Source organism: Sturnira hondurensis, unplaced genomic scaffold (genome assembly GCF_014824575.4).
Source record: "Sturnira hondurensis isolate 20B ecotype Veracruz unplaced genomic scaffold, ASM1482457v3 Scaffold0000549, whole genome shotgun sequence".
In the NCBI taxonomy this organism is placed as follows: Eukaryota; Metazoa; Chordata; class Mammalia; order Chiroptera; family Phyllostomidae; genus Sturnira; species Sturnira hondurensis.
The window spans coordinates 1,437,876-1,461,131 of NW_028073180.1; the positions used below are offsets into that span (position 1 = coordinate 1,437,876).

General features: G+C 41.3%; 1 pseudogene; it reads left to right on the top strand.

The window, feature by feature from the left end:
* Window positions 1–21,744: 21,744 nt before the first annotated feature.
* On the top strand, window positions 21,745–21,869 carry LOC118984105 (uncharacterized; annotated as a pseudogene).
* The last annotated feature ends 1,387 nt before the right edge of the window (window positions 21,870–23,256 follow it).

A 23,256-nucleotide genomic window follows, 5' to 3' on the forward strand; every position in this document is an offset into this window, starting at 1 on the left:
TAGAAGAATCAACCAATGAATGAATAAATAAGTGGAATAACAAACACCTACCTCTCTCTCTTCTTTCCTCTCTCTCTCTAAAATCAATAAAAAATTTAATAAAACTGCAATGAAATACTATCTCAAACCTGTCAGAATGGCTGTCATGAATAAGTCAACAAACACCAAGTATTTAAAAGGATGTGGAGAAAAGGGAACCCTCATTCACTCTTGGTGGGAATGCAGATTGGTGCAGCCACTGTGGAAAGCAGCATGGAGTTACCTCAAAAACTTAAAAATGAAACTGCCTTATGACCAAGCGCTTCCACTTCTAAGAATATGTCCAAAGAAACCCAAGACACTATTTGAAAAAATATATACACCCCTATGTTCATTGCAGCATTGTTTACAATAGCCAATAATTGGAAGCCGCCCAACTGTCCATTAGTAAATGAGTGGATAAACAAGCCGTGGTACATTTACACAGTGGAATACTACTCAGTCTTAACAAAGAAGGATATCTGCCCTGGCTGGTGTGGCTCAGCTGGTTGAAGCATTGTCCCATAAAGCAAAAGTTTGCAGGTTCAATTTCTAGTCAGGGCACATGACTAAGCTGCAGGTTCAGTCACCCGTCAGCATGCATATGGGAAGCAACAAATCAGTGTTTTTCTCTCACATTGGTGTTTCTCTCCTTATCTTTCTCCCTCCCTTTCCCTCTCTTTAAAATCAATAAGCATGTCCTTGTGTGAGGATTAAAAAAAAAAAGAAGGAAACGTTACCCTTTTCAGTAGCATGGATGGACTTGGAGAGCATTATGCTAAGTGAAATAAGCCAATCAGAGAAAGAAAAGTACCATGTGATTTCACTCATATGTGGAATCTAATGAACAAAATAAACTAAAAAACACAATAGAAACAGATTCATAAATACATAAAACACACTGACAGCTCTCAGAGGGAAGGGGAGATAGGATGCTGGGTGAAAAAGGTGAAGGTATTAAGCAAAAAAACCCAAACCCTCATAAACAGAGACAACAGCATGGTGATTACCAGAGGGAAAGTCGGGTGGAGGAGGTAGAAGAGGGTATAAGGGGAATAAATAGTGATAGAAGATTTGACTTTTGACTTGGGGTGGTTAACACATAATGCAATACACAGATGACATATTACAGAATTGTACACATGAAACCTATATAATTTTATTAACCAATGTCACCCCAATAAATTCAATAAAAAAGAAATAAAAGAAATAGAGCATTTGTAGTTTTAGTGGGTCTTGTGGCCTGAGGGCTGTCTGTACAGCACACTTCTCCTATTAGGCCCTTCATGGGTTGGGGAACAGGGGTTACAGAAGAAAGTCTCCAGAGGGTGCTTTCACTGGCCTCTACCCAGGCCAGGTGATCTCATTTTCTATGGGTCCACCAGGGAAGACCATTGTCACGGTTAATTTTGCATGTTGATTTGAGCTAATGGATGCTCAGATAACTGGTAGAACATTATTTCTGGGTGTCTGTGGAAGGTGTGTCTGGAAGAAATTAGTATTTGAATTGGTTTATCAAGTAAAAAAGATCATCCTCATCAATGCAATGGGCATCATCTAATCTATCGAAGGACTGAAAAAAATAAAAAGGCAGAGGGAGAGTACATTTGCTTTTTTGCTTGAGCTGAGACATCCATCTTCCCCTGGCATCAGGTATCACCTCTCCTGATTCTCAGGCCTTTGTACTAGACCTGAATTATACCACCAGCTCTCTTGGTTCTCCAGCTCAAAGATGGTGGACTATAGGATGTCTCAGCCTCCATAATCATGTAAGCCAACTCCTATAATAAATCTCTTTTTGAAAATAATTTTTTAAATTTTGTTAATTTATTTTTAGAGAGAGGAGGAAGGAGGGAGAGAGAGAGAGAGAAACCTCAATGTGTGAGAGATACATTGATCAGTTGCCTCTCATATGCCCCCAAGCGGGGACAGGGCCCACAACCCAAGCATGTGCCCTGACTGGGAATCAAACTGGTGACCTTTTGGTTTGAAAACCAGTGCTCAATCCACTGAGACACACTACCCCGGGCTAATAAATTTCTTTTTATATATAGCTACATATATATGCTATTGGCTCTTCTTCTCTGGAGAACCCTGCCTATATCTCTATGTGTAATTGATTCTACATCAATCTTTCAGAATACGCCCCATCTGACTGCCTCTGACCTAAGCTGCTTTCTGGCCTTTTGGTCTCTGGATGGGAAATTAGATCCTTGTGATCCTGAACTCCTCCTTTCAGAGAGCAACAACCAGAATTAGGTGTCGTGCATAGTCAGGCTACGGAAAACTACATGGAATTCACTCTAGAACCTACAATTTAAGGGCAGAACTTGAGTTGTGTTTTTACATTATTAGAAAACTATGACTACATAAGAGAGCTTTTGTATGTTCACAATGAATAAAAAAAATCTAGTTGAATTGCTGAGCCTTATTCATTGCTTCTAAATTTACCTCACTTTGCATATGGAATATATTAAGAGGCAAATTCTATCAAATATATTTGCCATAAACATTTCAGCAATAGAGAATATTCAACTGTGAGTCTCCAAAAATGAGAAGGTATAACTCAAGTTTGGTTCTGACAAGAGAAAAGAAGGTAGGTCCCAACGCAATGAGCATCAACCACATCTCCTACCTTCTGGGCAAAAGTGTCCATTGACTAGTCTTCCTGAATCATTGCTTCTGCATGACAGGCTTTGCTGGCTTTCAGCATTCCTTTCAGAGCAATTCTTGACTTCTCTGTAGAGAGCAATCTGGACCCAATATGAGCTCCCTGGTCATGGGGTCCTCAAGGCCAGAGATGTGAAAAGAGAGCTTCAGAAACAAGGATTAAGTTCCCTCAGCTGCCAGAAGTTATGAAAATTATTTCTACTTTTACTTACTATTTACATGTAACTGGATTTTCAACAATGGCTGATAAAACAAAATGAATAATTAGTCATCCATATTGATTGTCATATATAGACCCCCCAAACCAACAAATCTGGATCAAGAAACAAGTATACTCAATGTAAAAGCAAACTATAAAATGTAGCATGTTCATGTAAAATATTCTGTCCTGCTATGAATGTTTTTGTCCCCCCGTCAAACTCATGTATTGAAGCCCTAATGTGTTGGCAATTGGATGTGAGGCCTTTAGGAGGTAATCAGGTAATGATGGTGACACCTTATGAACAAGATTAGTGTGATTATAAAAGAGACATGAAGGAGATGATCTCTCTCTTCACCAGGTGCAAATGCAGTATCTGCAAACCAGGAAGTGAGCTGCAAAGGAGGTAAAATTTCTCCTGTACTCTCTTAGAGTTTCTGGATAGGCCTGAGAATCAAACTGAAATGTGATAGACTAACAGGAGAAAAGCATATCAATTGTATTTAACAATTTTTGCATGTATATGGAAACTCTTAAAAAGGAAAATGAAGTCCCTAAGAAGCAATTATTGCCAAAGATTTTTATGTACTAGGTTGGACAAAGAAACCCAAAACATTAATTCAAAAAGACATGTGCATCCACATCTTCATGGCAGCATTATTTATAATAGACAGGCTATTGAAGAAACCTAAGTGTCACCCTGGCTGGTGTAGCTCAGTGGATTGAGCACGGGCCTGCGAACCAGAGGATCGAGGTTCGATTCCCAGTCAGGGCACATGCCTGGGTTGCAGGACGGTTCCCTGCAGGCCAGCTCCCAGCAGGGGACACATGAAAGGTAACCATACATTTATGTTTCTCTCCTTCTCCTTCCCCTCTAAAAGATAAATAAATAAATAAAATCTTTAAAAAAAAGAAAGGAAGAAACCTAAGTGTCCATCAATAGATAAATGGATAAAGAAGTGGGCCTACGGCCATACCAACCTGAACACACCTGACCTCATCTGATCTTGGAAGCTAAGCAAGGTTGGGGCTGGTTAGTACTTGGATGGAAGAAGTGGTATATATATATAAATGGAATATTACTAAGCCATAAAAAGAATGAAATCTTGCCATATGTGACATGGATGGACCTAGAGGATATTGTGCTGAGTGCAATGAGTCAAACAGAGAAATACAAATGCCATACAATTTCCTTTATATGTGGAGTCTGAAAAAACAAAATAAACAAACAAATTTATAGACACAGAGAATATTTTGATGGTTACCAGATGGGAGAGTGGTTGGGTGATGGGTAGAAAAGGAAAAGGGATTAAGATTTACAGTTTGGTAATTACAAAATAGTCATGGAGATGTAAAGTACAGCATAGGAAATATAGTCAATAATATTGTAACAACTATGTATGATGTCAGATGGGTACTAGATTTATTGGGGTATCATTTCATAAGATATATAAATGTCTAATCACTATGTTATATACCTGAAACTAATATAATATTGTATGTCAACTGTAATTTAAAATAAAAAATTATTTTTAAAAAAAGAGTAGTAAATTGTGACAATATGTGACAAGACAAGGGGATTGGCTAGGGTAGTTAATTGTGGGAAAGTGAGGAAGAAGATAAGGGTTAGTTTAACAAGGTTTATGTATGCAGATTTCCCTTTCCCTTGGCTCCCTCTCTCTGTGGAGATTAGAATGTTTCTTCCTCTTGGTACAGGGAGAGCACTTTTCTTCTATCTCTTGCTTTCAACACACACACACAAAGAAGGTCAGCGTGCCTTTCTTACAACTGCTATTTTTTAAGTGCCTTTAACTCAAAATACTCTTTATGCCACAATGGCATTTTGAGGGGTGGAATGTTCTGGGTCTTCACCAGAAACTAAATTGACTGGAACTTTGATTTTGGCCTTCCCAGCCTGCAGATCTGCTAGAAATACATTACTGTTGTTTCAGCCACCCAGTCCATGATATTTTTTCAGAGCATCCCATGTTGACTAAGACATGCCATAACATGGATACATACTTAGTAGTAGAAAAAAATCTTTAAAAAATATGTTGGTTGAAATATGTTGGTAGAAAAATCTTTATAAAGCTAAGTTCTCCAAAATTCCATGGGGAAGGAAATGTTTAGCAAAACACCTAGATAGCCTATTTGATTCTGAAAAAGAAATCCCAGTGGTGAGAAGTTAGACAATGAAAACTAGATTGTGCTTTCTAGAAAAAATGGGAGCCACAGAAGGAGAAGGAAGGAGGAACTAGAACAACATTTCACAGGTTGGGTGCCAGCAGCAAAAAAAAAGCTGACTGAAGAGAAATTCCTGATGGTGGAGTTGGCCATGGGATTTTTAAGAACCAGATATCAAATAGTCCACTCTATTTTTTTCTGGTCTGTAAGGTAACTCCTATCCATCTCGCCAAACATTCAGTCAAAGCTTCTACAACCAAAGCTTCCCATCAGTGAAAGCTAGGTGAAAATAATCAGATGGGTAGTCAGAATCAGTGATGCAAAAAAGTAGACAGTGAGAGTAGAGGCTCTAGAATTGAATCAATACAGGAACTCACAGCCTGAGATGACTAGAGAAAATGTAAGTTCCACCTATCCTCCATCTCCACCATCATCCCTTGAAATGTTGAGTTATGGCAAAGGTTTCATCTGATATAACTGAAATATTCAGTAGTCCCTAAATTCCAGCAAACAAGAAGACTTAGGAACACCCAGAGGGTTGCTTCTGAAGTTAAAAACTTTGCTTGTTTGCTTGCTTGCTTGCTTGCTTGCTTGCTTGCTTTGGGAGACAAGCTGGAGGCTAAGAAGACAGGCTCTAAATGAGTGACACTGCCTGAGTTTTAATACTGCTTCCACTAGTTATTACCTGTATGACTTTGGGCAGTTACTTTAAATCTCAAAGCCTCAGTTTCCTCATCTATAAAGTGGGGATAATAATAGTACCTACTAAATAAGATTACTGTGGGATAATAAACACAAACAATTAGTACAGTGATTAGCAAATAGTTAGCAGTTATTTGCTGAATCCAAAACATAAGAAGCTAGCTAGGTAAAGGTGCAAATTTCTTGAGATGACATAGTTCTCCAACCTGGTGCTTCACACCTTCATCTTTTTTGCTCATACTAGTCTTTTGGTTTGGAATATCGCTTCCCCATTTCAAGTTTCTATCCATCAGGTCTTCCAACCAGCTCAGGTGTCACTCCAATTCTGTCACTCCAGAATTGCTACTATCTCTGTGTGTCACGTCTGTCCTTTCTACTACTATTGTGTCTATAATTTCTACAGAAACTTTTCCCATTTTTGCTTGGGAAATGTGTTTGCTTGGGAAATGTGTTTGCTTGTTATTAAATCCTTCCAGTTTACTTCCTGTTTCTGTTGCTACTTCATTGCTCATATGTGTACAACTGGGATGTTATGTTTACTCTTCACAGCACCTTGGGGTCTTCTGAGGTTAGGAATAATGGATATCTAAGAGCAAATACATAAGCTGACTATTATTTCAAGTAACTAAAGAAAAATTCAATATTATTCTGCTGCTGTCACTAAGATGGACATAGTCCTGTCCTGCCCTCTTTAAAATTCTTTAAAACAGCCCAGATGGATAACTGTGGGGTGTTCTACCGGCAAAGCCCCCCTGGCCACCACAGATGAGAATAAGTCTATGGAGACGTAATCTGCTTGGGGAGGAAAGGTGGCCAATCTCTCAAAGGAGAAGGGACTTGAATCTGTTCCTCAATGGGCTTTTATTGGGTTTAATTTGCATAGGAATACAGGTCATACACATATCAGTAATTCTCAGGCAGTAATGATCAAACAATAGATAATGTTCGAAGAACTGTATAGGCTTATTCTGAGTCTGGGTCAGATAGCCAAAGGGCCTTAAAACTTTGGGAAAAAATTCATTTTATGCTTGGACCCTTATCATTTAAGTTGAGGGCATTCTTAGCAAAGCAGGTTTCACAGGATTTTATACATTCTTTGTTAGGGCCTGCTGGCCCCAGGGAACCACCCTTTCCAGCACAGGGCTGCACCCACCTCCAGCATTGTTTCAAGCTTAAGTCAGGTAGGGGATGTGGGCAGTCAGGAGATTAGGAGAGTTCTTACAGATAAAATGAGGAGTCAGGCTAGGACAAAGCCAAAGGGTGAAGGTCTATCATCCCTTTTCTATTGTCCTCTAAGTCCTTCCCTGATGGCCCCTTTGAGACCATGCTTGTCTTAGGTCATCCCTCCCCTGAGGAATCTTGCCCATCATTGGCTAACTAGTCATCCACCCAGGACCAAGCAGGGTGAAGTAAAGGGGGCAGAGGCTGCACCCCTGCAGGGAGGATAAGCTCTGTCTCCTTAGTGGCTTATGGTCCCAAGGTCTTTTTACTCAGTCAGGGGGAGTTACAGCTTCTGAAACCAAGCAGGGTGGTTCCCAACAGACAACCTTTGCTTTTCAGTCAATAATAAAGCTGTTTTGTTGTTCTTTTCTGGGCGAATAAATCAATCATTTCCCACATCCTTCTCCAACTTCTACTCCAGGCACAAGTTCCCAGGAAGCAGATTCAGGGTACAGGGGTCAATATATAAATAATATAGTTACACTCAAAATTGCCTCCTCCAGCTGATATCCATCCAGGAGCTGGTTTGTACCAGTGCACTCAAGTCTCTGCCCTTCAGGTGAGCTTCCTGAAGCAGGCTGCCAAGGAGCTTTCTTTTTCCTGAATATTCATCATTCTGGTTGCACTAAATTCAATACTGAATATCTGAGCTCCCATCTGGCATCATTTTTCCTTTAGTTTAAAGAACTTCCTTTAGTATTTCTTGTAGTGCAAGTCTGCTGGTCTTGTAGTTTGAAACTTTGTTTTTTTCTGAAAATGTCTTTAATTCACTTTCATTCTGTAATATTAGTTTCTCTGGATACTGGATACTGGGTTGACAGGGTTGTGGGGTTGTTTTTTTTTCCTTTCAGCACCTTGAAGATGTTGCTCCCCTTTTGTTTTGTTTTTTCAGAGAATTTTCAAATTATTGTTCTCCTGTATATAAAATGACATTTGCTTTGACTGCTTCCAATTTTTTTTTCAGTTTGGGTTTTTTTTCCCACAGTTTGACTATAATCTGCCTAAGCATAATCTACTTTTACTTATTTTCCTGTTTCGCCGATCTGGTATCTATAAATGTTTTCCACCAAACTTGGGGAATCGTCAAACATAGCTCTTTTAAATACTTTTGTTTCATTTTCTCTTCTTCTGGGATTCTTACTACTCAGATGTTAGCCATATGTACTCAGGATAGAAGCCCTAGAAGCAAAACCCACCCACTAACTGCCAGTCCCTTCATCTGAGTATTGACTCTTTTGCAGCACCTTTCTGCTTTTGTTCATGCTCAGTGCCTTCAGTTAGCTCTCTACTCTCCAGCATTTATAGCTTTTGTTTACGAGGGTCAGTCTGATAGAAGGTCATTTACCTGGTTATTACCAGAAGTGAACCCTGTTTGGGATGTTTATAGGAGGCCATTTAATAACCCCATTCACTCCCCCTCCCTTCCTTCTGGTCTCCCAGGAAGTTCATCCAGTTGATGTGAAAACAGAACTTCTTTCTTCTCTGAAAAGTCCAAATCCTGGCAGTGGGCATGCAGAAAAGGATTTCTTCTGTTATTCTCATGTAAATATGATGTAATAAATATAATGTAAAACAGCTCAGTCTTGAATACACCCACTCTAAAGTCAAAAGGATTACAATTTGAGAGGAACTAAAATGGAGTTGAAAGGTCTGGGTAAGGCCCAATTCTTCAGAGCCAGCTGTGTAACCTTGGAAAAGTCAGTTACCTTTTCTAGAGAGGAGCATATAAGGAGACCATCATATCCTCCATACCCCACCTACCTCAGAGGTTGATTATGAAGATAAAATGAGACAACACAAGGGAACATGTTATAAAATGACATTATTCTTCAGTGACTCCCTGAAGTTCAAAGACTGAATTCCAGTCCCTGGGGCTTGGCATGTAGTAGAGACTTATATGAATGTGTAACTGAATGTAGTAAATCTAACCACATTCCCACAGTGTCTATGGAGCTCTGTGAAAGAAATAATGATTCAACTATGTCCCAAAGGAAGGAGGGTCTGCTTTCCTGCCCTTCAGAAACCCAAAGCTGAAGGCATTTTTTGGTAACATCCAGAGTGCAATGTAATCCTGATTGACTAGTGTCTCTAGACATGTTCAGGATGCTCCCCACCTCCCACCAGAAGCCCCTCTGGAAGCCTTTAAGAGGATGCATGAGCCCACCAACTGGGAAGCCAGATGGTGTCACTTAGTAGACAGGAAAGAGAAAGGGACTCAGCGTAATCTATGAGAGATATTTACAACAAAGGAAACTGAGTTTTAAATTCCATAGAAATTGGGACCTCAAAACTAGGCAGGTTACCAGTTTCCCCTGAAGAGCTCAGCAGTGAGCTAGGAGAGGCTGCTGGGAGAGGAGGTGGGATCAAGTGACAGTGGGGGAGGGGAGCTAGACTGGGCTAATGGAAGGTAAGCCTCAAATTTAAATAAAGGCATGGACACAGGAAAACTAGCACCATGGTTTGGAAAGAAATGAGATTGCCACCATTCAACCTGACCCAGTTTAGTATATCGTGTGTGAAATGAGTTAAATAATACTCACCTCTTAAAGTTATACAACTGTTTTCTAAAAGTCACCTCCCTGACCTCTCCTGCAAAGGCCTCTCTGCCTCCAAGGGAGGGGAAAAGTGGCTACTTGTTTTAAGGTAAGTCCTGGGCAGGAGCTGGACAGTCAGGCTGGACAAGCTGGGAACTGCCCCCCTGCTTTCTCCAGATGAATCTCTCCTCCCTCTCTTTCTGGCTTTTGTTCCTGACACCAGCCTGTCGCAGCCCGCTGCAGCAAGTGTGGTCACGAGGTGAGGCGAGGGACTTAAAAAATGGAGAGGACCAAGTGCTCTGCTGGCAAATGGCAAATTTATTCAAGGAACAGCTGTCTTATATACAAACTGTTAATGCCTAAAGCAAGACTGCAGGGAACTAGAAACAATGTTGTTTTTCAAAGTTCGTGCACTCCCTTAAGCTATCAAAAGGGCAAGAAGTTCTCATAACCATCTGGGAACATGACACCTGCGCCAGAGTCTTGTTGTGTCCTTCAAGGCTGGGAACTAGAAGGTTAGGAAAGTGTCAAGGTACCCGCCGGCTCCAGGGACCAGAAACCAAGCTCATCCACCATTCTCACAGTGGAGAACTCTGTCCTTGGTCCCCTTATGGCCTGGCGGGCCCCCACATTTCCCCCTTTTTTATTTTATATAGCGCACTGGCTCTACATCGTTTGTCAAGTTCAGCTTATGTTTTTTGAGGTCTACGTATAAGCCACCGATTTGTTTGATAAAAAGCCGAATGATGCAAGGTATACACAACAAAAGCAGAATAACGAAGATACCAAAACCTATCCAATTATAAAGAAAATATTCAAAAGAAGGAAACTGCTTGGATAAAGCGGACAAGAAATTTTGAGCATCTCGAGCAATATCTATGTTTACAGGAGGGGCATTTATCAAATCCTGAATCTCTCTATGTAACGTAACAAGGTCTAAAGAAGAATTGCAATTATGCCAAATCCCTAACAAATGATTGCGAACCTTTTCCCATGGAAACTTAGTTGAATTATAAGAAAAGGGGTAACACATATATGGGAAAACATGAAATGACATTTTAAAGATCGAACCTCAAGCGATATTGTTAACATAAACAGGGACAAAGTCATGATCGTTCTAGGTCACAGGATGCATCATGGGAGGATTAGGGACAAAAGTCCAATATTCTTCAATCTTCACTTGAATTCTCAGCATTCACAAAAGGCTCAGCAAAATCGCTAGGCGTTGAATTCTTCTCCGAGCTCGCCCTGGGTGGTTGAGGCGAGGTTGTATTGTCAAGCGTGCTAGCCATCTCCGCAGCCGGCTCATCTTGCTTCTGGGCATGTCTGACACAGCGTTCGGGAAGCTAACGAGGGGCTTCTGCGTCTGTTGGAAAAACACAAACATGCCCTCTGCCCCATGGGAGGGGTCAGGTCTATGATGAGACCCATCTATGGGGTCTCTCTAATAAACCAGCGGGTAATGTCGCATATGCGGCCCCCAATGCCGATCAGCTGCAGAGCGTCTCTCTACATCTAAAGTTAAAAAGTTAAGAACAAATAAGGAATGTGACACTAACAGTTTAGGAGAATGAGGATCATACCATCTAGGGACTTGAACCCTGGACCCTCAGATTAAAAGTCTGATGCTCTACCGACTGAGCTATCCAGGCTCCGCCTGACCTGCTAGATCTCCCCAGTCTGCTTTATCAGGGTTTGGCGGCCCCGATTGAACAGCGCCACCTTAAAATTAGTCGTCACCTTAAGATCAGTCGCCACCTTAAGATTAGGTTCTTCATACCACGGTGCCTCCCGAGTCGGAGGAGGCGGAGCAGTCGGCAATGGAGGTGCAGGGCGAGAAAGATCCTCTGCCGAACGAGTGGCTCGAAGGCTATTGCGAGTCCCACGCTCCCATTTGTCAAACTCAGAATCACCCCTGAGACAGTCTCTTACTAGTGTCCACAAAGAAAATGCATCAACAGGAGTTTTCTCTGGACCGTGAGCACGGTAGTGCTCACGAATACGTTCTCCTACCTTTTTCCAAATTTCCATATTAATAGTACCTTCTTCCGGGAACCAAGGGCAAACTTGTTGAATAAAATCTACAAAACGATGTATTTGACTCTTAGAGGTAGCAATGCCTCGCCCCCTCAATAGGGAGCAAAGGACTTGTTCAAAAAGTCCCCGATCTGATGAATGTGAAATCCCCATGATTATGAACTCTCCAACCCCGCTCCCTGCTACTTTTACTTTTAACTTACCGGGCTCCCGTAGCAGCGGTCCTCTCGGGCTCCTCTATCCTCGCGATTAGGACTCTTCAGGTCCCCCCAGACCCCCTTTTTCCGGGTCCCTGTTATTCCAGACCCCCTTTTTCCGGGTCCCTGTTATTCGGGCGCCACTCTGCCGCAGCCCGCTGCAGCAAGCGTGGTCACGAGGTGAGGCGAGGGACTTAAAAAACGGAGAGGACCATAAGCTCTGCTGGCAAAATGGCAAATTTATTCAAGGAACAGCTGTCTTATATACAAACTGTTAATGCCTAAAGCAAGACTGCAGGGAACTAGAAACAATGTTGTTTTTCAAAGTTCGTGCACTCCCTTAAGCTATCAAAAGGGCAAGAAGTTCTCATAACCATCTGGGAACATGACACCTGCGCCAGAGTCTTGTTGTGTCCTTCAAGGCTGGGAACTAGAAGGTTAGGAAAGTGTCAAGGTACCCGCCGGCTCCAGGGACCAGAAACCAAGCTCATCCACCATTCTCACAGTGGAGAACTCTGTCCTTGGTCCCCTTATGGCCTGGCGGGCCCCCACACCAGCCTCCTTCCAGTTCTTTGAACACCAAATTCACTCCTGGGGCTCCTAATGACTTGCTTTTTTTCCTGCCTATATCTTGGTGTATTTGGCTCTCATTGTCCAGGTCTCTGCTCAGATGCCACCTTCTTGAAGAGAACTTTTTATATTCCCAGACTCAGCAACTTTGTTCCCAGTCACTTTCTAGCTTATCATACTGCTTTCTGTTTTTCTCAAAGCTCTTAACACTCTCTGAAATTATCTGGTTTATTCATGTGATTGTTATTATCCATCTGTCCCAATTCTCAGCAGAATGCAGGCTGCATGAGAACAGGAGGCTTCTTTGCTCATTCCAGTACCACTAGTGCTGGGAACCCTCTGAAGTCTTTTTTTAAAAGATTTTATTATTTATTTTTTGATAGAGGGGATGAGGGGAGAAAGAAAGGGAGAGAAATATCTATGTGAGAGAGAAATGTTGATTGGGGACCAATTTTTAGAGAAAAATAGGATGCACATTATACATGGATATAATGATTACATAGCATCCTGTGTATAATGCACATAAAAATGTGGGTGCACATTATACATGACAAGGTACAGTATGTGCCCTGAATGAGAATAGAACTAGCGGCCTTTTTTTTTGTTTCAGGCTGACACTCAACTAATTGAGCCACACTGGTCAGGGACCCTTTGAAGTCTTAATAACTCCTTGATCAATTAATGAATAGGACAAATTCAGGAATACATGAGATAATGTGCTTAAGCTTTTGGGGAGTGCCAGGCACTCTTAACAACAACATTTATCATTATCACTATTACCATCATTCCTCTTTTTGTTGCAAGTCTGATCTGTTGGATAAAGTAGGAAGCATTATTTTTGAGAAAGCAGGAAGCATTGATCATCAAAATCAGCAGGAACAGCTTGAACAGGCTTCAGGGCCCACCCAAGTCCTGTATCTTTGGGATACAGTCTAGATGTCTGTATCTCTCAGAGCTCTCCAGGGCCAGCCAGTTCAGCCAGACTCAAAAACCACTGCATTATACAAAGCTATGAAACCACCCTGCAAAGCATCCCAGAAATGTGCTAATACTTTACTCTCGTCATTTTCAACGTCACTCTACTTTCCCCAGAGTCACTCCCTGCAGGGCTCCATCTGAGCCCAGTGATGCATGTCTCCACACCGCCCTCTGCTGGACACGCGGTAAAACCTTTAACTGCAACCAACTCCCTTCGTGAGTATAAAGGCATGAAGCAGTCTCAAACCCCTTTGTAACATCAAAAAAAAAAAAGTATTACAACACCCACCGTGATGTGGAGGTGACTACTACTAACACACTCTGACTGAGAAAATGAATAGTGATCAAATTCTATGAGTGAACAAATGAATTAAGAATTTGCTTTTACAGGCCTGCGAACCAGACAATCGTGGTTCAATTCCCAGTCAGGGCACATGCCTGAGTTGCAGGCCAGTTCCCAGCAGGGGATGCAGTTCCCGGCAGGGGGCGCACAAGAGGCAACCATACATTGATATTTCTCTCCCTCTCTCCTTCCCTTCCCCTTTAAAGATAAATAAATAAAATCTTTTAAAAAAAAGAAAAAGAATTTGTTTTTAGCCCTGGCTGGTGTGGCTCAGTGAACTGAGCCCCTTGCCTGCCAACATAAAGGGCAAACGTTGGGTTCCAGATCAGAGCACGCATGTCTGGGTTGTGGGCCAGTCTCCAGTTGGGGAACCAGGCAACCAATCCATGTGTCTAACACACTGATGTTTCTCTCTCTTTCTTCCTCCCTCCCCTTTCTCTAAAGGTAAATAAATAAAATATTTTTTTAAAAAGAAGTTGCTTTTAGAACAGTGCTAGCCACGCACTTGGGTGGAAACACAACATGGTTTATTTAACGGTTTTGGACACAACTGAGTAAAGAGTTGCTTCCCCAGGAGTTGCCCAGTCTTTATTTATTCTTTCTTTTATTTTTCTTTACAACAGGTATTTATTGAATGCCTAGTAAGTACCAAGTGATCTTATAGTGCAGAATAGAACAAAAACTCTCCCCTGTTGTCTATAGTCTAGTGATGGAGACAGGCATTAAATAAGTATACAGATAATGTTTTACTTGCACAAGGTAGTGAATATTATGAAGAAAAAGAACTAGTTTTTGAGACTCCTACTTTAGAAAGGATAGTCAAGAACAGCTTATCTCCGGAGCTGTCTTAAAGCTAAGGTCTAAAATTTGAGATTCAGGGGGTTTGGGAGGAGGGGAGAAAATTGGGATAACTGTAATAGCTTAAACAAAAACAAAAAATTTTAAACAATAGTAATAGAATATTTGAGATGGACTAAGCCATGCAAAGCAGCAAGGGAATACCAGGCAGCTTAAGGGTTCTCATCTGAGGCATTCACACACAGGCAGCCAGGGTGGTTGGAGGTCCTGATAAAGGGGTTGTGAATTAAGAAAGGAGTAAAGAGAAGGAGTATCAGGCACTGTTCCATTTGCTTTATATCCATTGTCCCATTCCATCCCACCAGTCTTTTTTTTTAAGTCATTAACTATTTCCTCAATATTTAAAAAAATTTACTATATATAAATACCACATTTTAAAAGTTACTACCATAAATTTAAGCAGCTTGGCATTTATTACATTTTTAAAATATATATTTTATTGATTATGCTATTACAGTTGTCTCATTTTCCTCCCTTTACTCCTCTCTACCCTACACATCCCTCCCACCCATATTCTCCCCCACACCCCTTTAGTTCATGTCCATGGGTCATACATACAAGTTCTTTGGCTTCTACATTTCCTATACTATTCTTAACTTTACCCTATTTTCTACCTACCATTTATGCTACTTATTCTCTGTACCTTCCCCGCTCCCCACGTCCGTTGATAACCCTCTATGTGATCTCCATTTCTGTGGTTCTCTTCCTGTTCTAGCTGTTTGCTTAGTTTGCTTTTGTTTTTGTTTTAGGTGTGGTTGTTAATAACTGTGAATTTGCTGTCATTTTACTGTTCATATTTTTTAGCTTCTTTTTCTTAGATAAATTCCTTTAACATTTCATATAAGGGCTTGATGATGATGAACTCCTTGAACTTGACCTTATCTGAGAAGCACTTTATCTGCCTTTCCATTCTAAATGAAAGCTTTGCTAGATAGAGTAATCTTGGATGTAGATCCTTGCCATTCATGACTTGAAATACTTCTTTCCAGCCTCTTCTTGCCTGTAAGATCTCTTTTGAGAAATCAGCTGAGTCTTTTTTTATTTCTTATTCAAGTACAGTTTTCTGTCTTGTATTCCCAGCCCTGCCCCCCACCCAGTGCTCCCTACCTCCCTCCCATTTCCACCCCCCACCTTAGTTATTGTCCATGTGTCCTTTATACTTGCTCATGTGAGTCCTTCCCCTTTTCCCCTATAATTCTCTGCCCTCTCCCCTCTGGACCCAGCTGACAGTCTTATGGGAACTCCTTTATAGGCAACTGTCTCCTTTTCTCTTGCTGCTTCTAAGATTCTCTCCTTCATTTTAATCTTGGCTAGTGTAATTATGACGTGCCTTGGTGTATTCCTTCTTGGGTTGACCTTCTTTGGGACTCTCTGAGCTTCCTGGATTTCCTGGAAGTCTATTCCTTTGCCAGACTGGGGAAGTTCTCCTTTATTATTTGTTCAAATAAGTTTTCCACTCGTGGCTGTTTCTTTCCCCCTTCTAGTACCCCTATAATTCGAATGTTGGAACGTTTAAAGATGTCCTGGAGGTTCCTAAGCCTCTTCTCATTTTTTTGAATTCTTGTTTCTTCATTCTTTTCTGACTGGATGTTTCTTTCTTCCTTCTGGTTCACACCATTGATCAGAGCCCCAGTTTCCTTCCCATTACTATTGGTTCCCCGTGCGTTTCCCTTTATTTCACTTAGCATTGCCTTCATTTTTTCACCTAATTTGTGACCAAATTCAACCAATCCTGTGAGCATCCTGATTACCAGTGTTTTGAAACTGTGCATCTGATAGGTTGGCTATCTCTTCGTCACTTAGTTGTATTTTCTCTGGAGCTTTGATCTGTTCTTTTGTTAGGGCCTTTTTTTTTTTTTTTGTCTTAGCACACATGCTGTGTATAAAGAGCAGAGCCTTAGGTGTTCACCAGGCCAGGGCAACCCAGTCCCTGGGCTGTGATGCTATATGCAGGGAAGGTGTTGAGAGGGAACAATAGAACTTGCTTAGCTCTCTGCCACATTTCATTCACTTCCCCTGCTACCCACAAGCAAAGTGGGCCCTTCTGGTGATGATTCCTGAGTGGGTGGGCTTGTGTATGTTCTAGGACCCTGTGGGTCTCTCCAACAAACTCTCCTGTGAGGCTGGGAGTTTGTCTCACTGCCACCTCAACCAGCACAGTTGTTTTCAATCAGTGGTTTGAGGCTTTATTTCCCCGCATTGGGACCCCACGTTGCAGTTTGTCTCACTCCCCAGGTGTCCCCCCACCCCGTTTTATCTGCATATGAATGTGGGACCACCAGTGCCTTGCTGGTCCACCAGCTGCAGCCTTGCTGGCCAGCTGCAGTCTTGCCCACCCCACTCCACAATCTACTGATTCATTGGGTCCACCAGCCACTGCCTTGCCCACCCTCATCCTCCACTGCCACTGTGCCGTGAGTCCTCTCTTCCCATCTCCACCCCTCCCACCAGTCTGGATGGATGTTTCTTCTTTAACTCTTTGGCTGTCTGACTTCCATACAGTTCAATTTTCTGTCAGTGCTGGTTGCTTTTTGTTTTTAAATTGTTGTCCTTCTTTTGGTTGTGTTAGGAGGCACAGTGTGTCTACCTACACCTCCATCTTGGCCAGAAGTCTTTTTTTTTGGACAGACCTCATATATACATGTATATATGTATATGTTATTGATTATGCTATTACAGTTGTCCCATTATTTCTCCCCTTTATTCCTCTCTGTCCTGCACAACCCCCACCAGCCCCTGCCCCTTAGTTCATGTCCATGGATCATACATATCAGTTCTTTGGCTTCTACATTGCCTATACTATTTTTAACCATCCCCTGTCTATTTGTATCTGTCCTTATGCTTCTTATTCCCGGTACCTTTTCCCCCACTCTGCCCCCTACCCACTGATAACCTCCATGTGATCTCCATTTCTGTGATTCTGTTCCTGTTCTACTTGTTTGCTTAGTTTGCTTTTGTTTTTTAGGTTCAGATGATAGTTGTGAGTTTGTTGTCATTTTACTATTCATATTTTTTATTATCTTCTTTTCTTCAGATTAAGTCCCTTTAACATTTCATATAATAAGGGCTGGGTGATGAACTCCTTGACCTTATCTGGGAAGCACTTTATCTGCCCTTCCATTGTAAATGATAGCTTTGCTGGATAGAGTAATTTTGAATGTAGGTCCTTGCCTTTTATGACTTGGAATACTTCTTTCCAGCCTCTTCTTTTCTATAAGGTTTACTTTGAGAAATCAGCTGACAGTCTTATGGGAAGTCCTTCATAGTAACTGTCTCCTTTTCTCTTGCTGCTTTTAAGAGTCTCTCCTTATCTTTAATCTTGGGTAATTAAGATGTGCCTTGGTGCACATCCTTATCTTGGTGCCTTCCTTAGGTCCAACTTCTTTGGGACTCTCTGAGCTTCCTGGACTTCCTGGAAGTCTATTTCCTTTGCCAGATTGGGGAAGTTCTCCTTTATTATTTATTCAAATAAGTTTTCAATTCCTTCCTCCTCCTGTTCTCCTTCTGAAACCCCTATGATTTGGATGTTGGAACATTTAACATTGTCCCAGGTTCTTAAGCCTCTCCTCATATTTTTGAATTGTTTCTTCATTCTGTTCTGGTTGAATGTTAATTTCTTCCTTCTGGTCCAAATCATTGATTTGAGTCCTGGTTTCCTTCCCTTCACTGTTGGTTCCCTGTATATTTTCCTTTAGTTCATTTTGCATAGCCTTCACTTCTTCCCCTATTTTGTGACCATATTCAACCATTTCTGTGAGCATCCTAATTACCATTGTTTTAAACTTTGCATCTGATGGTTGACTATCTCTTCATTGTTTAGTTGTATTTTTTTCTGGAGTTTTGACGTTCTTTCATTTGGGTTTTTTTTCTTTTTTGTCTCAGTATGCCTGTTTTATAGTAAGTGGCTGAGCCTTAGGTACTCGCCAGGGCAGGGCAATGCACTGTATGTGGGGGAGGGGTCAGAGAGGGAACAATGCTGCTTGCTGGGTCTTGGTTGGCTTTGAGTGACTTCCCCCACTACCCACAAGCAAATTGGGCCCTTTCTGGTGCTGATTCCCAGGTGGGTGGGTTTGTGTGTGATTTAGGACCCTGTGAGGGTGGGAGTTCATTCCACCACTGCAACTCCAACAGGTTTTTCCAGCCAGAGTTTTTGAGGCTTTCTTTCCCCACGCTGCAACCCTAGGTTGTGTGGTCTGTCTTGCTCCCCTGTTGTTCTTTCCAGTTTATCCACATGCAAATATTGGACCACCCACTCAACTAGCTGTCAGCTTGCCTCCTCCTCCCCAGCTACCCATCTCTGCTCCTCCTACCAGTCTGGCTGAATGTTTCTTCTGTAACTCCTTGGTTGTCGGACTTCCTCAAAGTTTGGTTTTCTGGCAGTTCTGGTTATTTTTTGTTTTTAAATTTCTTGTTGTCCTTTTTGTTATGCAAGGAGGCAAAGTGTGTCTACCTACACCTCCATCTTGGTTGGTAATAATTTCATTATTAATTAATATGCTGGTTAAATTTTTGTCTTTCACATCTTTTTTGGATACTTGGGACTTTCTGCCATAAATATTTAAAAGGTTTTACCACCATAGCCGGGAGAAAGGAAAAATGAATCTTCACTCAAGTGCCCAACTCACATACAGGGCATAGCACTTCTGTACAGAGCGCTCTCCACCCTCCATCCTGACAACCCAGAAACTGGAAAAGAGTTACTGGGGAAATCCTAGCATTGGAAAAAATATTTCCTTAACTATAAAAATATATTTTTACTGTAGAACTGAGTTTCACAAACTTTAATGAGCATACAAATCACCCGGGATCTTATTAAAATGCAGCTCCTGACTTTAGAGGCCTCGGGTGGTGAGAGAGATGCTATATTTTTAAGAAACTCCCAGTCAAGGCAGCTGGTGAACAAACTACACTTTGAGTGTCATGAATTTAGCAAACTAACAAACAAAAAATAAATAGAATAACATAAATCAACTATGAATTTGTCTCCTATTATGGTACATTCTGCTTCCTATTCATACCACCATGCTGAAATAGTTCAGGACTCCTGGGTTCCTGCCCAACAGCACTGAGAATCTAGAAGAGGAACAGATCCAGGTGATGTTGTCAGGAGTCCCTTGGAGTAATGGGAGGCTGCCTGGAATGGTGGGTATGGCGTGGGAGTGAGTAGGCAGTATAGTCCTGCTGCTGCAGTAAGACAACTAATGCTTTGCTTCTTCAACAGGTAAATCAGGTGCAAGCAAGGAACCTCAGGTTCAAGAGAATTCTGTGCACGGCAAGAACCTGAGTGGACGAAAAGCTGTGTCAACAGGTAGGACAGACCAAACCCAAAGGTTTACTTCTCCTCCCTCCCCTCTAAGACCTGAGGGTGGGTGATTGCTTTCCAAGGGATTCCTCCTCCTAAAAAAACTCCTACTCTACCTGGGAGCACTAAGGGAAAGCCCTGATCTTGATCCAGGAGTGAGAAACTATAATTCTCTGTACCTGAATCTTCCCACCCTAGAGTGAATCCACCCTCCTAACTCCTTACCACCACTCCAAACTGCCACCACCACCAATAAAAACATACACTTCACTTCAAGTGAAAAAGTTAAAATGAAAAATGATATTCATTTCCAGAACTTTCATACCATCCCAAACAGAAACTCTATTATCTATCATTTCTTTTTAAAAATACATTAACTAAACCCTTTTTGCACAAAGACACTTGGCTGCATCTGTTATGTACAAAGGTGAGAGAAATGCTTGGTGAGGATGGGGCACAAGGGGCAGCTTTGGGGCAGCTCAAAGCTGTTCAATTTTTTGACTTGGTTAGTAATTATAGGGTGTTTGCAGTGTGGTGAGACTGCAGGAGAGTGGGGGACAACTGGGAGACAGGAGAGCCAAGCAACAGAATAAAATAAATTTTCTGGTACCACAAAAAAGCACACATTATATGATAAAATTATGCATTTCCTAAAATGAACTGTGTGATTCTATATTTATAGAAATAAAACTGAAAGGGAAAGTGTCTGCCTGTTTTTGTAGGTGGATTTAGACACGGATCTATTTAAAGGCAGATGAGTGTGTAAAAGAACTTCTTAGAAGCCCTCCTGGAGCAAAAAAAGCTTCTAGGGTGCTGGTGATGATCTGTGCATAGATCTGAGTGCTGGTGGCATGAGAGTGTTCAGTTTTGTGAAAAACTATTGGGCTACATGAGCATACTTATAGCACATATGTTTTTAAGTATGTATATTATACTTTCATAAAAACTTCAAAAAAATTAAGTCCCATGTGCTCTTCAGATTCTACTTTAGGGAAATACCCAACCCTTATTTAGGCTGCTAAAATTATAAGAATGCATACTGAGGGTAGAGCTGGAATTAGAGTCCTTTCCACTCATTAATTATCCATGAAATGAAATCAGACCTGATTCATCAGCCTGCTTGTTCTTGACTGGAGGAGGGAGACTGTGGTGACTACATCTCCAATATGTTGGCTCTGACAGTGGCTCAGCAATACCCACACCTTGGTCCACCTCACAGGACCCATAGCTGCTTCTAATGAATGAACTTAAGATGGGAGTTGATGGATTCAAGATGGCCCACTCTGACAAGAAATAGAGAGAGCAAGAAGAGGGGAGAATGAAGAGAATGTAAGTAACAGGGCATCTACCTCATGTTTGCTAAATAATGATCTTTGAGCTATAGGCTCCAATATTCCTATAAAGCATAAATCACTATTTTTAAAAAATTTGTGTCATGGTAACTGAAAGGAATACTTACATGGAATCTCCCCTTAAACTTTCTGATCTTACTAACTCTGAGATTAGGCCTCCATTGGCCCTGTCTGGTGTGGCTCAGTGGATTGAGCACCGGCCGAAAACCAGAGGGTCACCAGTTGGATTCCCGGTCAGGGCAGGGAATATACCTAGGTTGCAGGCTGGGTCCTTGGTTGTAAGAGTCAACCACATATTGATGTTTTTCTCCCTTTCCTTCTGTCTAAAAAATAATAAATAAAATATTTTTTAAAAAAAGAAATAAGCTGCCTTGGCTGGTGTAGCTCAGTGGATTGAGCGTGGACCTGCAAACCAAAGGATCATGGTTTGATTCCCAGTCAGGGCACATGCCTAGGTTGTAGGCCAGTTCCGAGCACGGGATGCACAAGAGGCAACCATACATGGATATTTCTCTTCCTCTCTTCTTCCCTTCTCCTCTAAAGATAAATAAATAAAACATCTTTAAAAAAAAAGACAGAAGCTTTGCACAGTGGCAGTATCGTAGCCAATGAGGTTTATCCGAGGCACGATTATTGCTAATTGAAAAAAAAAGACAGAAGCCATGTGAAATCCATTACTAAATTTATTGCAGCAGTATTTACTGATGAGGGCCAATAAGAGAAATGCCTTGGGCATCTCATTACTGGACACTAAAAAAAATTCCTAGAAGAAATTTTTTAACACAAAAATGGTGAATCTTAGAACTAATTATATCCTCTCATTGGCTCTTTTTGATGGTGGGGGGAGGGTTGCTAAAGGCTTCTGACCAAATCTGGAGCCCATGTCTATAGACTACGTAGGACTTTATGACACCCAGTTTGATAACTTCCTTACCCCTGGCTTCCTGGCTTCATCTTATTATCTTCCTCATTTTTGGTTTGCACCAATTGCCTCATTAATTCTTGAATGTGCTATGTGCTACATAGAACTCTATAAGCTGTTACCAATAGTATTTCAAACAAGGCACAGTATAATAAAAAGAAATTGATACACTTTGTAAATTATATTATCTCTGATTCCCACACCAGTGTGCTCTTCACTTAAAATCGTGGCAAGTAGAAGATAAGCTATCTTCCTCCTGCAGCATGCCGGCAAGTGATAATCCATCCCTTTTTCACTACTCCCTAATAAGTACTTGCTGCCATTTTTAGAAAAATAATTTATGAGCCAGTTTTTCAAAAAAAAAACAAAACATTGGCTTGCTTGCTCTCTCTCTCTCTCTCTCTCTCACACACACACACACACACACACACACACACACACCATGCTTACCAAGTGATCAAGAAACCCAATTCATCCCAGCCACACACTTTATAGATAGATCTCCTTTAGCTATTCTCAGGCATATATTCATATTTTTATTTCTTTGCTGCATTTTTATTACAAATTGTCTATATATAAATACTTCCTCATTTTCTTTGTATTATCACGCTAGGTATCTGTGAGAAAAAGAACATTTTAGAAATTAAATGTAAAATTATATGTAAACACATTATTGTGATAAATTACAATCCAAGCATTACAACTAATTTCACTTGACCGTGTTTTTTTCTTAGCCCAGCTGCCTCCCAGAGTTAGCCACTGTTATCAGTTTGATGCATATCCTTCTAGACTGTCTATGCTTTTACAAAATGTATACATATGTCTATAACAATATACTGGTTATATGTGTATGTGTAAAAAGATGGTATGATGTACATGTTATTGTAACTGAACAAAAAACAGAGGTTAAGCTGCCTGTAACCACAAAAGCCAAACTCGTGAGACAGATGCTGGTGCAAAAGGAACGGGGTTTGACTCAGGTGCTGCACAACCTGGAGAATGGCAGGCTACCTTCCCCTACCTTCCTGTCTCAAAGCTCATCTCCTCTTTCTGCCATGGAAAGTCCAATCGTCCTCAGCAAGGCCAAGACAAAAGCCAGTGTCCAGAATTCCTGCTCCATTTTAAAGTACAGCCAGTCCCTTGGAGCCCATAGACAGCTGCTAAGCAGT